A 15,485-nucleotide genomic window follows, 5' to 3' on the forward strand; every position below is an offset into this window, starting at 1 on the left:
AGAGTGTGGGCCAGCCTGTTTTTAACCACAGGTGGTCCTTCCTGTCCTGAGTACCCCACCTTTCCCCTATTCCCAAGTGGCTTTTGCATGTCACTAGGGCCACGTCAGCAGTTAGTATGGGGTTTCACAGCAAACGACCAGCTGTGAAATGATGAACTACTTACCTTGCTCAGTCTCATTGGCTTAGCTGTACCATGGACTCAGAAAGTGAGGACTAAGAAAGCTATAAAAGCAGGCGGCATAGTACAGTGCCTGACATAACTATTTAATACGTGATAACCAGTATTGTTAGCGCTTTAGGCTGCTTTGAAAAATTTAATCTTTGTGAGGACATTCAAAGAATATGACGGAGGCTCCTAAGGTAATTCCATAAAAGACGACCAAAATGTTTTGAGCAGTGTGAGATGATTACTTTGAAAGGTGACACTCATTGGTTATGTAATGTCTGGCATGTTTGTTGACAAAGAATTTCAATGGTAAATACAAAACTCAGGACAGTGATCAGCTCTGGAGGCGGGCAGGGGGTGGGGCAGGCCAAGGAGCAGACAGGAAGTTGGAAGGTGTGGGAATGTGCTGGTGAAGTTGGATGGTGTGTTTTTGTTGTGCTTAGTACATATTACATAAGTTCTTTTCAATAAATCAAATGCTACACAATAAATTCTCCTTAAAAATTAGTCTCATTTACTCATAATCGTACCTGATGCATATATGCATAATATTCACATGGATATGTAAAACATAAGTCAATTTAGTTCAACAAATTTCTATTGAACTGCTACTAGTGCATAAGAATAAATATGTAGGTGCTATCCAAACATGCTGAGAAGGTTTAATGGAGGACAAGGTAAGTTTCAAATGTAGTTAATATTAATCAAAGAAGGTGTCTTAGAAGAGGTAAATTTTAGGGTTAAATGAAACACCAATCAGAAAGAATGTATACACCTCGTGTTCATTGCAGCACAATTTCCAATAGCCAGGATCTGGGAGCAGCCCTAGTGCCCTTCAGTAGATGAGTGAATAGAAAGCTACACCATGGAATACTACTCAGCAGTGAAATAGAAGGGTCTCTTATCCTTTGAGATGGCGTGGAGGGACCTGGAGAGTATTGTGCTAAGTGAAGTAAGCCAGTCAGAGAAAGACAAGTATCACATGATCTCACTCATATGTGGAATCTAATGAACAAAATAAACTGACTAGCAAAATGGAACCAGGCACATGGATACAAGGAGCAGACTGGTGGGAGCTGAGGGGCGGGGTGGGGGACTAGATAAAGAAGTGAAGAATTAGCTAGAGAACCTAATGCACGCCCCATGGACGTGGACAATAGTGTAGTGAAGGCCCGCGGAGGGGCAGCAGGGGTGGGTGTAGGTGAGCAAAGCGGGGAGGGAGGGAGACATCTGCAATAGTGTCAACATTGAAAAAACGTTTATGAAAATATTTATATGTGTAATTTAATGACAGAAGGGTCCAAGTGGAGAGTGGGCATTTCTGGAATCTTGACATTTCCCTCCGTCCTCAGAGTGCTGGGTTCCCAGTGAGGACGCACACAGGCGGTGACTGGAAGCCCTGCAGGCACCTCCCTGGAGGTGAGGCAATGACACTGTACATTGAAGGCAAGATTGGAATCTGACCTCCAATCCTTCCGCTGCGCCACAGCACCCCTTGCCGTCAGCAAAGGGCAAGGCCCGCCTCAGGGATGCTGAGGCAAGCGACGTGCTGCAGGTGCTCCCATCCTCTGGTCTGGGGGTAAAAGCTTTGAGCCAGGAGGCTCGGCACTTGCCAACATTTAGGTGTGCTGACTGCGAATAGGATGGATTGTGAGAGGTTGTCAGGAGCGTAGACTGGGTCATGCCGCAGTGACAAGCTCAACCTTGGAGGTCCACAGCAGCTCGCTCAGCAGGTCGCCCTGGGTCAGCCGGCTCTGCCGGGAGGGCTTCACCGCTGGGCAGGGGCAGGGAGAGAAGCTGCCAGAAGCACCACTCTGCTTGGGTTCAGGGGCCAAAGCAAGTCTTGCGGCCAAGCCTGGCCTCAGTGGGGTGGGACAGTATAATTCTCTCACAGGAAGGGGGCGTGGTGAACATTTTGGGGGAAAAATGCAACCTGACATGAAGAGTAAAGCAACAAAGCCAGAAACATCTCGGAGAAAGCTGGGTAACAGCTTCAGCTTTGCCTTGCTACCTCACATCTTACAGCAAGTATGAGAAAGGGTAAGGGAATCCTATATAATAAAAGGCTAATGTGCAAATCGACCGAATGGCAGTACAACTGGTCGCTATGATGCGTACTGACCACCAGGGGGCAGATGCTCAACGCAGGAGCTGCCCCCTGGTGGTCAGTGCTCTCCCACAGGGGGAGCGCTGCTCAGCCAGAAGCCGGGCTCACCGCTGGCAAGCGCAGCAGCAGTGGTGGGAGTCTCTCCCACCTCCACTGCCGGCAGGCGGTAAGGAGCAGGGAGTTCTGGACTGCAAGAGGGCACAGGCTGGGCTGAGGGAACCCACCCACCCCCAGTGCACAAATTTTGTGCACTGGGTTTCTAGTTCCAAATAATGCAAAGTCTGCTTTTACATGATTTCCTGGTACCTTTTATTCATAAGGCAGGACTAAAACCAGGCGCAGAATGAGTCCACTGGAGGGAGGCCTGGTGGAAATGTGCAAGGGCGGATATTTAAAAGTCAGTGCACAGAGCTGGTAGCCATGCAGAGAGGAAAGAGTGCAGTTTTTAAAATAAAAGTTCACATCCCTGCAGCCACTATGACTTGGATGTGCACTTTAATCTGGATCTTCAGTTTCTCCAACTTTATGAGCACCTACTCTGTGCCAGGCTCAGGAACAGATGGTGCGCGAGCAAAGGAGGCGGGACTGTTTGCAGAGCGCCTACAGGCTGGCAGCGTCCGGGCAACTCTGATGAGAGTGGCCAGTGCTCTAATTGTAACTGGGTGGAAGATATCCCCGGGAGAAATGGAAAAGTTAACCCAGAGGGTGGCGGAGCTGGGCAGGGGAGGAAACACGAATTCTAACATTGCCCACGTGAGCTGTCTAGCAAAGCTCCCTACTCCGTCCCTCAAAGATTTAGGTAAATGTGGCCTAAATCTAGTGCCCAGGGCCTGGCTCAAAGCCCTTCACGCAATTTCCACACTTACTCCCCCATTCTCGTCTAGATTCTTCTGGGTCACATCTGGAGGAACTTTGGGTTTTCTTCTTTTTCCTAAGAAACTCGATCACACGTCACTTTGTGCTCCTGCCGTCTTCGCCCCCCCTTCCTCCTCGCCAGGCAGTGTGCTTGGTGCTGAGACTATGTCACTAAGCCAGCACGGTCTCGCCCCATGGAGCTTATGTCTTATGTGGAGATAAATAGTCAACACTTATTAGAAGACCTCGTGAGTAAATACAGTAATTGCTGGTAATGATAAGCACGGTAATTAGCACTTTCCTGAAGGTTAGTGTATTCCACAGTGTTGTCCAACACTACCAAACGGTTCTCCTGTCCTCAGGGACAGAGCAGGTGTCCACAAATTTAACTCAGTCCTGACAGTGTCTGCCTGGGGAGAGCATCAGACCCCAAGGTATACCCCACCTCACACACCAATCACAAGTCCAGGTTGTCGCCTGTCCTTCCGAATGACTGGTTAAGATCAGAGTCCTCACCTTCTCCTTGGGTCCATGATTTGCTAGGATGGCTAACAGCACAGGAAGCATTCACTTCCAGCTGCCAGTTTATTATAAAGGGCATGGATGAAGCCCGAGGGAGAGGCGCACAGCGTGACGTCTGGAAGGGTCCCAAACACAGAAGTGTCTGTCCCCCAGGAAGTGGGTACACCACCCTCCAGATGTGTCGATACAGTCACAGCCCAGAGGCTCCCCAAGTCGCACTGCTCAAGAGTCTTTACACAGCTTCCCCGTAGCCCCTCCACCTCCTGCCTCCCCAGGGGCTGGGGGGTGAGGCTGGAAGGTCCCTCCTCAAATGTCCAACTGGTGACCAGCTCCACCCCGTCACCCCATTAGCATCACTCAGGTGAGCTCCAAAAGGGGGATCCTTATGAATAACAAAAGTCACCTTCAGGCTTCTCATCAAATAGGAAAGCCCAAGGGTTTAAGTTCTCTGTGCCCGAAACAGGAATGAAGACCAAATATTTATTTCTTGTTATAAATCACGGTATCACCCGTATCGTGGAGGAAATGGCAGAGACTAGAGTGGCAACCAAGGAGAGGAGTGGGTGGCTGGAGAGGCGGTTGGGAAGACAGAAGCCCCAGATTTGTGGCAATTTGACAGGAGGTGGAGCGGGAAACGAAGAGCGTGCTGGTGTTTCTGTGCAGGCCACTCGCTGCACTGCCCGCACGCAGGTGTCTGACAGGCGGCGGTGGAGGGGGTGTCTGGAGTGCAGGAGGGAGGTTACAGCAGAGGCGGGGGGTGGGGGCATGCAGGTGGTCTTTGAAGCCATGAGAGTGAATGACATCAACCAGGAGAGGAGGGTACGTTGAGTGAAAGAAAAGGTGTGAGGAGATGTGAGCTCCACTTATAGTTAGAGGATAAGGAGAGAGAGAATGAGAAATGGGGGGGAGGGGGGTGTCTTTGTTCAGGAATCCATTGGTAGGAGGTAAACACAAAGGAAAGCGATGGTGGGCAGGAGGAAGCGGGCCTAAACCGGCAGTCAACATCCCCCGAAGGGTCCCGGATTGGAGAGGGTGCAGGCTGGGCTGAGGGGACTCTCCCCACCTCCATGCACGAATTTTGTGCACCAGGCCTCTAGTTCTTACATAAATGTTACCGAGCAAACCATTTTTTGAAACCTCAGATATGGCTTCTCAGATCATCTAAGATGAGAAATACCAAGTTGTCAGGAGAGAAATGGCTTTAGAGCAGGGGTGGGCAAACTTTTTGACTCGAGGGCCACAATGGGTTCTTAAACTGGACCGGATGGCCGGAACAAAAGCATGGATGGAGTGTTTGTGTGAACTAATATAAATTCAAAGTAAACATCATTACATAAAAGGGTACGGTCTTTTTTTCCAATAGTTTTATTCATTTCAAACGGGCCGGATCCGGCCCGCGGGCCGTAGTTTGCCCATGGCTGCTTTAGAGTCTCTTTCCTCTTTAGAAGGCAGCAGGCTCCCCCGCTGCACAAGGCTCCCTCCCCAAAACAGAGAGCAGAGAGCAGCACCCACGGGCAACCTCCTTCCCTGATTGAATATCAGCTCCCTTAGGGTGGAAGGGGCTTGCTTCCTCAAGTGCCCTTTTAAAAAAGTAAGTTATCAAATAAATTTGATTTTCACACAAAAGGGATGTGATCAGGCCCGTGGGCTGATAGGAGTGGAAGGTCCCCGCTCCTGCTCACCCCAGGGCTCCTCGCTGGCTTTTCCCTGCGTGCTCTCTCCACCATCATTACCTGGACAACAAAGGCTGGCTGACAGCATGGGCAATAGCAGGCAGACCCCAGCTCTCCCCACGCAATCTTGGGGGAAAGGAGAGCCATAATGAGAAATCTTGGGGGGAATCTTGTCTTCAGAGAATTTTTTTCTTTCATTTTCACATTTATTCCACTTTGCCCAGAATATTATTTTGGTCTCAGACCATATTATTTATCCATTCTGCTGGATATTGCAAATGATTTAAATCTAGAAACCTTTACTATTTGACTTTCAAATGTGGGTTTGTACTTACCTTTGATTATGCTTATGCTTACTAGTCTGGAGATTCTATTCAGACAAAACAAAACAAGGACTCACAGGCCTTCACCCCCCTCTTCATCCCCCCCCCCCCCCACCACCACTGAGGCCCCTCCTCAGCCCACATCTAACCCCAGGGGACAGGGAGTGTGACTCCAGACAGCAGGACAGAGCAAGGACAGCTAGTGCTGCCCAGGGCCTCCCAGGGGCACAAGCATCCCAAATACTGCTCGCCGTCTAAGTAAGCATAATACTTGCTGATCGTGTCCTGGAAGGGGCTTTGCCTGAGAAGATTGCTTTTGCCTGAGAAGATTGCTTTCCCCTGATACAAATAATCGATTCCTTTTCTAGTCTTTCCTTTCTGGCCAACCCCAAGCTTCAGTTGTTGGCATGGGTCCCACCCACACTCAAGGGGGACAGATTATACACCAGAAGGTAGAGGTCATGGGAGAACACCCCAGAGTCTGTTCAACACAGTTATTAAAATCTGTCCCCATAGCAGACCGATCGGGTGACACAAACATAGGAGCAAACAGTCAAAACTGCTGGCAGCAGCCCTAGCTGGTTTGGCTCAGTGGATAGAGCATCAGCCTGTGGACTGAAGGGTCCCGGGTTCGATTCCAGTCAAGGGCTCATGCCCAGGTTGTGGGCTCGATCCCCAGAAGGGGCTGTGTAGGAGGCAGCCAATCAATGATCTCTCCATCATTGATGTTTCCATCTCTCTCTCTCCCTGGCCTTTCCTCTCTGAAATCAATAATATCTATACTAATAAAAGGATAATATGCTAATTAGACTGGGAGATCTTCCAGACATCCTTCTGGACAAAGCCATGGTGGTGGGGCCAAGGCAGAGGCGGTTACAGGCGGTCGGGCCATGAGGAGAGGGCAGTTGAGGGTGATCAGGCTGGCGGGGGGGGGCAGTTGGGGGAGAGCAGGCTGGCAAAGGAGGGTAGTTGGGGCGAGCAGGCCAGCAGGCAGAGTGGTTAGGGGCGATCAGGCAGGCAGGCAGGTGAGCAGTTAGGAGCCAGTGGTCCGGATTGCAAGAGGGGTGTCCAACTGTTGGTTTAGGCCCGATCACACAGGGATTTGGCCTAAACCGGCAGTGGGACATCCCCTGAGGGGTCTCAGATTGGAAAGGGTGTAGGCTGGGCTGAGGGACACCCCGTCCCCTGCAAAAATTTCATGCACCAGGCCACTAGTGTGCATATATATATATATATATATATATATATATATATATGTATTTTTTTAAAACAAAAACAAAAAACTGCTGGCAGCAGCCTGCTGGGCTCTTCCTTCTTGGCGTCTGCCCATGCGATGCCCCTGCTCCACTGTCTCTGTGGGGACACTCACCACAGTCCCTCCCGGCATCATTCTCACAGCGCCAGCACGCACTGTCCCAGCTCTCTGTTAGCAAAAGTGTGTTCTGACAAAGGTTACCACGGGGAGCACCAGAGGGTTTGGGCAGGAAAGGGACATCACCAGTCGTGTATCAGAGAGGGGTCATACAGTGTGAAAGGCAAAAAGGAAAGAAGGGAAGGACAAGGAAGCCTGAGAATGGGGAAGGAGAAAGCGGGAGAGAGGGAGGGGGAAGAGTGGGAGGGGCAATCAGAGAGAAGGAGGGCGGGAAGGAAGAGGGCCTTAGAGATCTGACCTCTCCTTGTCTTCTGGCTTCCGGCTGAGGGACCGAGAGGGCGGGCAGGAGGCTGGAAATATTTGCCCAACTTGCCCACGTTGAAAGTGCCCTTCCAGCAGCTTCTCCACTTACCCTTCTCCCCACAGAGGGTGTGGGTGCAGGGAGAAGCACAACTCTTCTCCCCACGGCTTGGGAGAGTCCTTGGGTTCTGAGTCCTGCCTGTCGCTCACTCTGTTGGGGCCAGAATGGCACCAGGTGTTAGACCAGGGGGGTCTGGTGGGGTCCGCACAGTGGGGTCAGCCGGGACCTGGGTCAGCCACCTTGGTACTTGAGTTCTGGCTGGGAGAGAAGGCAGAGCCCAGACTCAAACTACAAGAGCAGGTTGATTTAGAAAGTCACAGAGGTAGAGCGCGTGGTTGGGGAAATGGGCACAGGAAACCAGGAGAGAGGAAGGTGAGGGGAACAGGGAAGACCAAGGGGAGGGGAAGGCTGGGCACCCTGGGTCCTTCCTCCCCAGGGGAAGATCTCAATGGAAGACTCAGCAGCCTTCCAGGTGTGTCTTTCCAGGGTCGTGGTCCCCACTGATCGGTTGGCACCAGTGAGAGGGCCAACTGTGAACACAGGCGACAGGGCAGGGGCCCCGTGGAAAACAAAAGCAGCTGGAACACAGGCAGGGCAGACGCGGCAGTTTGAGCAGCCTAATCACAGGACCAAGCAGGCAGAAATAAGAAAGTGTTTCTGGACTCAACGCGGGAGGCATGGGAAAACAAGGGAGGGCCCGCAGCAACAAGGTGTAGGAACTCATAGAAACGGAGAAAGTTCAGCACAGGAGCAGAGAAAGGACACACGGAAACAGGGAAAGTTCAGGCCGCTGCCGGGCAAGAACAACGGAGGGAATCAATCAGGTGACGACCTGGATAGATAAAGAAGCAGGCTTGAAGCAAATGTGTACCCCTGGACGACAGGGCTTCACGGGGCACCCCATTATTCCCCCCCTCCTCGTGAGGGGGGTCTGAATCTGCTTGCAATACATTTTGCACACTTTTGCCTAACTCTTCTGGTCCTCAGAGATCCTTTCTCCGAATCTCACCACACGACCCTGATGGGGGGCGGGGGCGGGGGCGGGGCGCAGACCTCGGCTCACCGTCTGGTTATGACCAGGGCAGGGGTCAGCAGTCACTGCAGCTGGTCCTGAGGCAGCCATGGGGCTGCTTGTCGGGTGTTGCTGCTTTCCTGGGCCCGGAGCTGAAACACACGGAGGCCTGGATGGGTTTGATGCGGGTCAGAGCCTCGCTGTCCTGGGCTTCACGCTGAAGGGCTGTTCTCCGCCCCCGGTGTGTCCCCTAGGGAGGTCTAACCCCAGGACCAGCATCAAGCCAGGGAGGAAAGGTCAGGGGAGGGTCCGAACCGCATGGCCAGCGATATGGGGGCGAGGTCCTTGTTTTCCCAGCTTTGCCCCTTGCTAAGGCACCCAGGCCTTTCCACCCTGGTGCCCTCCTGTACCTGGCCCATCGTCCTTGCTCTGCTCACGTCTAACTGCCCACCACAACTCCAGGGGCCAGGCTGCCGGTCACTGACGCAGGCCTCTCTGATCCGCACTCTGTGTCTCCAGCCGCCCAGGTGTGAGCGGGCTCAGCCTCCTCCAGGTCTTCACCTTACGGACCTTCTCACCTTGACCTTGGGGCTTTTCCAGTCCTCCCCCCACCTCTTCTCCCCTCCACCTGCCACGGGTGCAACCAGGGGCAGTCCTTTCCAGGAAGAGTTCTGCTGCTAACAAAACTATGGGAAGGACCCCCCACCCCCCCATCCTGTAGTTCCCTCCAGAGCAGTCTAGACATTTCTGATGAGGGTGGGGCCGAACTCAGGCTTAACGAGAATCCCCACTCTGAGCTCCAGCTGGGCGCTCTCCCCGCGGTCCATGACTGGGCAGTCTCCCTTGTTGGCACCAGCACTGCTGCGACCCTGTGTCCTCAGCAAACTGCGCTCTGGGCTGCCGCTGTGCAGTGGGATGATTCTGAAACAGAGAAGGAAGTGAAAACCCCAGACGGGCTTATAGGAACACATCCCTGCCGTGGGCGTAAGGCATCCCTCCCTTTTGCCTCGGCGACCTTAGCAGACATCCCTTTTCTAGATATTTTTCCGCTCCCGCCTCCAGCTCTGAATGCCATACATTCAGTGGAAGGAAAAACACATCAGTTTAACATCCCATAAATATTATGCCCACAGAATTCTTCCGAAAGATCCCTCAGGCTGCAGTGCAGGAGATGAATTAAACATGGGCAAGACTGGCGACAGGGAGGCCACTTAGGATGCTGAGGCCAAACACCAGGCAGAGGGTGACCCTGCGTGTGGCAAAGGCGGCGGTGTGGTCGAAAAGGGATGAGTTGAATGTGCGTTAGGAGACGAATACGGAGATCAAGCCAGGGAGGCTTCACCGTGGTTGTTTGTTTCAGGAGGAGGCAGCTCGTGCTGAGGATGGAAGGGCAGGAGCAGAGAAGCGTCATCAGCTATCCGCTGGGCCTTCGGGCCCAGCCCAAGCCCCATTCAGCACCCCATTGCCCTGGAGCTTTTCACCCTTTCTCCACTGTTCCCACAGCAAAAGTCTGGCTTTTGAGTTAACTCACTGTGGGCCACGGCTTTGACCATATTTCTCGAGCCATCCAAGTAGCAAGTTCACCCTGCCTCCTGGGGTCCTTGCTAGGGTGTGAACATTTGTGTTTTTCAAGTTAATATACTCTTCCCTATTTCATTTTATTTCCTGGCCCTTGAGATGACATACGGTCTCAATATCCTCTCCCAGCTACTGCCAGGACCTGTTGGCCAGGCCTTGAAGCACATTTGGGATCACACATGACCACCCTTGATCAGGGAGCCCAGGCTGGTCAGGATAGATGTACCTAAGAATTTGAAGTTAAGGTTTGCTCTGCTCCATCTGGCAATGCAGTTTTCCTCTTCAAGACTGTGCCTGGCCGGGGGGTGGGGTGCGGGGGGGGGGGGCGGGGGCGGGGGCTGAGCAAAGGCAAGCAAAATCACCACAAGCATTTCCAGCTGCTTTAAACCGCCCTGTCTTCAGTGTCCACTTCGTTGCTGCAGACCTTCAACTGTTTTCCAGAGTCCTGACGATGTTGGTCCTGACAGATGCGATTTGTTCTGTGCTCTTTCTGTTGGGGAATGAGAGAGGAAGCTGTCTGCCCCGCCATTTTGCGGACGTCACCCCTGTTTCCTCCTGCTGCACAAGGAGCTGTTACATACAGCACAGCAGAGGGAAGGCTCAGAAAGCTGAGGAACCACGTCCAGGAAGCAACAGTCTGAGAGAATGAGCTTAAATGATGGTTAAATGCTCACCCAGGCCGCTCTGCTATTCCAAGGCCAGGCCCTAGTTAGGCCCTAAGACAGTGATGGCGAACCTTTTGAGCTCGGCGTGTCAGCATTTTGAAAAACCCTAACTTAACTCTGGTGCCGTGTCACATATAGAAATTTTTTGATATTTGCAACCATACTAAAACAAAGACTGATATTTTTGGTATTTATTTTATATATTTAAATGCCATTTAACAAAGAAAAATCAACAAAAAAAAGAGTTCGTGTGTCACCTCTGACACGCGTGTCATAGGCTCGCCATCACTGGCCTAGACAGGGGAGGGACATTGAGGAGGCGCCCATCCATGACTCATCAGACACATTTCAACCTTCCGAGCCTACAGATCCGCACCACTCCCTTCTGCCAACCATGAGATGGAAGGAAACGCAGAGGCCTTTCTTCAACAAGATAACACATGGGCCCCTGAGGACCCACACCTTCTTAGCCCGCGATCATCACTAGGGCTGGGCTGAGTTTTGCCTGACTCAGAGCCTGGCCCAGAAAGGTGACAGGCATTTTGCAGAGCACCGCCAGCCGAATAAGTAACTCGAGCTGCCTGGGGTTAGGCATTTTACTGTTATGGTCAAAGCATACAAGGATGACATCAGGCCTGGGTGCAAACGCTGGGAGTTTCTTTGGGAAACTTGAGCATTTAAAAGTGAGACAGGATAGTAAGCCAGGACAAGCGGAACAGGGAAACGGAGACATTGTTAAACAGCCAAGCAGTTCACAGCCATCTAGTAAATCACAAAATCATCTTCCCGGGCCTCGCGCACTTAGAGTAAATGGTTTACACTTCTCCTCCCCGACCAGAGGGTCAATAGCTTAAATCACTCTACGCAGGGAGAGAGATGACAGAAATCCAATTAGTGCCCTATGTGCCAACCACCCCCAAGGACAAGGAAGTCAGGGGAATAAATCTCATTTTGGCGCCTCAGCAAAATGCTGATGGATAGCCTATTGAGATCCTCTCCTAAAACCTCCCCTAAGATCCCCGCCTTTAGAAAACAGATAAGAACCCTCAAAACAAAGACCCAGCATGGCTTCTTTCTGGAACGCGCCTGCGCCTTTCTTCCCTCTCAGTAGTACATCTCCACTTTCTCTCCTAAGCTCTAAGGGTCCCCATGAGACTTGCAACCAAGGAAGCAACAGGCAGCAGCTCCTCCTGGGCTCACCCCGAAGCTGTCGCCAAGGCCCCTGTCCTCTGACTTCAGGGAGCTGCCAGAAGCCCCACTGTAACTCACTGGTTACCGACAATGTTTCCAGAGGGCCAAGCAGGGTGCTGCGTAGGCTCTCTCCTGTTGCTTCTTTTCTCTAAGACCTTTAAATACATATATTTTTTTCTTGATTTCAGGGAGGAAGGAAGAGGGAGAGATAGAAACATCAATGATGAGAGAGAATCATTGATCGGCTGCCCTCCACCGGGATGGAGCCTGCAACCTGGGCATGTGCCCTGACTGGGAATCAAACCATGACCTCCTGGTTCATAGGTCGATGCTCAACCACGAGCCACACCGGCCAGGCTCTCCTAGACTTTTCAGTGAGCTAAAAGCAGCCCTGCCTTGGCTCACTTATTTCACTGTAGCTTTTACTTTTCCGTGAGTGCATGAAGCCCAGAGTGGCCCACTTCTTTCCTATAACATTTCTAGAGAGCCAAAGCAGAGCTGCGCCAAGACTCTCTCCTGTTGCTTCTTCCACCCTAAGCCCTCCCTTTGTTTCACTGTCCCAGCTTTAATAAACATACTCTCAAACCCATCTGGACTTGTGTTGTGAAATCTCTCCTGCACGAAGTCAAGAACCCACACACTACAGGCTGGCCTGAGACACACCTGCTCTGGGACCAGTCCCTTTCCAGTGCCAAAAGCACCAAGTATATAGAGAAATTCAGGAATCCACAAATATCCCAGGGCAAGGTCAACACTCAGAAAACACCCCAGAAGACCCTAAACTGTCATCTTTGTCTGACTTGTAGTCTTAGTGCAAATATAACTAATAATTAAAGGAGTACCCCAGAACAAAACAAATCTACAAATACTGGGAGAGATGATGCAGATTTGTTTTATTATGTGTTCTGTTCTTTTCTTGCTCCTGGCATTCAAGAAAATTTCTGTCAAACATAGCTGAACACAAGCTAAGGTATAGATACTTCAATGAACACACAAAACAAGAAATATACCCTTTGAAAACTAGCTCAGGAAAGACACACCAATTGGGCTATTACAGCTTTTAATAAAAAATAAAAAACACACACACCGAGGAATGAGAAGAATCTGGTTTGCCGAGTTACCACAGCACAGTATTTAAATGTCTAATTTTCAAATCAAAGTCACAAGACATACTGAGAAACGAAAAAAGCATTGTCCACTCAACGTAACAAAATAAATTGGCAAAAACCATCCCTAGAAAAATCTAGATATTGAACTTACTAAAGAAAGATTTTAAAACAACTGTTTTAAATATGGTTAAAGGCTAAAGGAAAACATAGAAAAATAACTAAAGAAAATCAGGAAAATAATGTACGAACAAATGAGACTATTAATAAAGATATCTTATATAAAGAAACCAAATGAATTCTGGAGCTGAAAGTACAATAACTAAAATGAATATTTCACTGGAGGGATTCAATATCAGAGTTGAACAGATAGAAGAAAAAAAGTCACTAAACTTTAAAATAGAACAATTGAAATTACCAAATATGAAGGACAGAAAAGAAAAAGAATTTTGAAAAGTGAATAGAATCCAAGGAATTTGTGGAACACCATCAAGCAGACATACACACACATTATGGGTCCCAAAAGGAGAAAAGGGAGAGAAGTGGGTAGAAAAAAATATTTGAAGAAAGAATGCCTGAAAACTTCCAAAATTTGATGAAAAACATGAATCTACAAATGCAAGAACCTTAACAAATTTCAAGTAGGATAAATTCAAAAGAAATATCAAACTGTTGAAAGCCAAAGACAGAGGGAATCTTGAAAGCATCAAGATAGCAGCTATTCATTATGAACAGATAAAGGTTTCTTAGTGAAAATTAATAATGAATTTTCATCAGACATCATTAAAGCCAGAAAACAGTGAACGATATATTTAAAGTGCTGAAAGAAAAACATCTGTCAACCAGGAATTCCAAATCTAACAAAACTTGCCTCCAAAATAATGACAGAAAAAGTAGTCTTCTCTGTGCCGGGCGCTGATGCCCCGCTATTTCCCTCACCCTGCAGGCCTGCTAGTGCCGCTCCGGTCCCCAGGCTGGCCCCCACGTCACCTACCTGCCCGCCTGCTGTTCAGCACCCCTGGCCTGGTTTCCGTGGCCTCCTCCAGACCACTTGGTCTCAACCGGGGTTTCCACTACTAGAAGCAACACCCAATGAACTGAGGATTCTCAGAGAATCTTTCATTCAGTATGTTATGAGAAAGTGTGTTTTTGTGGAGTTGAAGAAAAGAAATCATTAGAAATTCTCCTAAAAGATGACTGTGTGGATATTGAGAAACTTTGTACTTTTAGTCAAAGGTTTCCTCTCCCCTCCATGTACCGTGCACTTGCATGGAAGGTGCTTCTAGGGATCCTGCCTCCACACCATGAGTCCCATGCCAGGGGATGATGTATCATAAGGGGCAGTACTCGGATCTCCTTCACGCCCTGAAAGCCGTTCGCTTTGTCAGCGATGCCACACCTCAGGTTGAAGTCTATCTCCGCATGTATCAGCTGGAGTCTGGAAAGTTGCCTCGAAGTCCCTCCTTCCCACTGAAGCCAGGAAATGAAGTGTTTCTTGCCATTGCTAAGGCCATGGGAGAGATGGTGGAAGATAGTGTGGACCAGGGGTGGGCAAACTTTTTGACTGGAGGGCCACAATGGGTTCTTAAATTGGACCAGAGGGCCAGAACAAAAGCATGGGTGGAGTCTTTGTGTGAACTAATATAAATTCAAAGTAAACATAATTACATAAAAGGGTACGGTCTTTTGTTTTTAGTTTTATTCATTTCAAATGGGCCGGATCCGGCCCGCGGGCCGTAGTTTGCCCACGGCTGGTGTGGACTGTTCCTGGCTCCCCCGATGCTTGGTGAACCAGTTAAACAACAAGACTCCTTACTCCAACTGCCAAAGGCTTTTGAACAGTACTTGAATCTGGAGGACAGCAGGCTGTGAGTCACCTGAAGGTGAGTTCTGCAGTGTCCAGACTGCCTTATAATCTCTGGTTCAAGAGGTGCTTCGCAGGGTGCTTGCCCGAATCCAGTGTACAGAGGGTTTGGGATAAACTTGTAAGTGGATCCTGTAAGATCTTAGTTTTTGTAGCAGTGGAAATTTTATTAACCATTGAACTAAAAGTAATGACACTGAACAATTCAGAGAAAATAACAAAGTTTCTGGAAAAAATTCCCCAGGACAGCTCAGATGCAATTGTGAGCAAGGCCATCGACTTGTGGCACAAACACCGTGGGACCCCAGTGCATTCAGCCCGAACACCGTGGACAGTCCGCCGGCCCGGGCTGATCTAAGCCGATGGAAACAGGATTCTTGCTTTGGTGCTCAGAGTAATTGCTTTTCCTAAATTATGTAATTGAGACGCCTGGGGTTGCTGTGCTGTGGAGCAGCAGCTTTTGCTTACAGAGATGTACAAAGTTCCACTTTGAATACAATTGAGAGGGTTGTTGGAGTTCCTAAAGCAGTTCACTGGAGGGGATGGCGTGGGGGGGAGAGGGGGAGGTGCTTTAACAAGCAGTGCATGACCACACCCTGCCCTGCTTCTCTCCAATTAGCACCAAGCCAGTGACTTGCTAAGGCAGGGGTGGGCAACCCCTGGCACGCGGGCCAAACATGGCACACCAG

The 15,485-nt window shown here is 50.0% G+C and overlaps 1 pseudogene; it reads left to right on the plus strand.

Moving 5' to 3' along the window:
• Positions 1-4,416: 4,416 nt before the first annotated feature.
• On the plus strand, positions 4,417-15,154 carry LOC132213893 (TBC1 domain family member 7-like; annotated as a pseudogene).
• The last annotated feature ends 331 nt before the right edge of the window (positions 15,155-15,485 follow it).

This window comes from Myotis daubentonii, chromosome 12, assembly GCF_963259705.1.
Source record: "Myotis daubentonii chromosome 12, mMyoDau2.1, whole genome shotgun sequence".
Classification (NCBI taxonomy): domain Eukaryota; kingdom Metazoa; phylum Chordata; class Mammalia; order Chiroptera; family Vespertilionidae; genus Myotis; species Myotis daubentonii.